The sequence below is a fragment of the Pygoscelis adeliae genome, unplaced genomic scaffold, assembly GCF_000699105.1.
Source record: "Pygoscelis adeliae isolate BGI_AS28 unplaced genomic scaffold, ASM69910v1 Scaffold179, whole genome shotgun sequence".
Taxonomy (NCBI): Eukaryota; Metazoa; Chordata; class Aves; order Sphenisciformes; family Spheniscidae; genus Pygoscelis; species Pygoscelis adeliae.
The window spans coordinates 2,310,516-2,312,269 of NW_008825612.1; positions in this window are offsets into that span (position 1 = coordinate 2,310,516).

Below are 1,754 nucleotides of genomic sequence, written 5' to 3' on the forward strand. Positions count from 1 at the left end.
TACGAGAATTTATTAACCATTACTAAGAAATTACTTCCAGCATGAAAGCTTTGTAACATCATATGGAAATAATAATAAAAACACAACCTTAAAGGGATTATTGGAAGGATATTACAGAGGAAAAGCGACCCACTTGAACCACATCAAGATGGAGAGTCCTTAATTACAACAAAAACAAAGAAATCCAGAGATCCTACGTACACAGTGGCTTCAACTTTACCCTCATACACATATGCTTTAAAGCAGTGGTGCCAGCTGCAGAAACACCCTTTGCTGGGAAGGTAAAAGATGGACTAACAGACCTTGCTGGGTCCAAGTAAAGTCAGTCTGGGTGGGTCTGCATAGCCCTCTCCTGGCAAGCACCCTGCAGGGATACCCGGCTGGCTCAACCCAGGGCCACACGGATTCAGACTACCGATCTGGTCTCGGATAAAACACTTGCCAAATGCAGAAGTGCTAACAACAAGAGCTGGGGGAAGCAGAGGCAGTCCTTGTGCAGCTGGGAAGAAACAAGGAAAGCAAGACAGGGACATCAACCCCAAATAAGTTGTCAGCAGCTAGACCCAGTAAAGCACAAAACATGACTAATTTTCTCAAGCGAAGCTACAAAAAAAATATCGAGAACCAAAGCAGGAGAACAAACTGAAACATGCTGTCCTCTGCTGGAAGTGGCTCTGGAGGAGCTTGAAAGCAGAAGATGATCAAGACCACTAGTCCTTTGATCTTCACTGGAACAGAAGATAGAAACATCATTTTAAAGCTGCACAGCCTTGCCTAAATGTGGCTGTTACCTTTTGAACTCCAGCTAACACTGCACTTTTACATAGCCAGCATCACTGTCACCAAAGGGGCACTCCTGCTGCCTGTCTCTCCTACACCACCACTACCAGGGGATCATCTGCTGCTCTCCCACACGCCTTCCCGCGTGGCAACAGAAGTGCTTGCGTGGCCGTGGAGAACAGGATCAGGGAACCAGATGAAAGCTAACAATTTTTTCTAAAACAAAAAAACATAAATCCTTTGTTGCAATCCAGTTCCTTCATCCTGTTCACTTACAACGCTATATCAAGTTAAGTAAAGCTTTCTGCCTGCGTCTTTTGAATATAATTCACATGTAGTTTAAAAATATAAACAGCTCAATATACACATCACAAGAAAGATGAAAAGACATAAAAAACAAACAAACAAAAAACCCAGAAAGGGCTGCTAGTGCAGTATGAGGATTCATCATGTGTACCTAGAAAGAATTTACAGTAGAGCCTTTAAAACTTCCACACTAAGGAAGATCTCCAGATCTGAAAGCGAACGAGTTCAGACTTAAATCAGCTGGAGCCAGCGGTGGGATTTATCTAAGTGTTCATCTTTGGGGGAAAAGAAAAAAAGTCATGACTCTTGTCGCAAAAAAATACCGAATGAGTAAACGCCACCAGCAGCACAGGTTCACAAGAGGATTTTCCAACATTTAAAACAGCATCAAACCTTCAGACAAAGCACTCCCCATTCAGGAGACTTAACACGCCAAAACAATAAAACAAATCACTTTTTTTTTTCCTTAATTATCCAAGCACACCATTATATACAAGTGAGAAGTGTTTAAGTTGATGAGAAATGTCTTTTCCTCTACGTTCCCCGTTTCACACCCCGAAGCCTCACATCCCTTCGGGACAGGAGCCGGTACCGACTACCACACCGAACACGCCCAGCCCCGCGGGTTTCTCCCCCGAGCATTTCACTACAGGGGAGCAGCCGAGAGC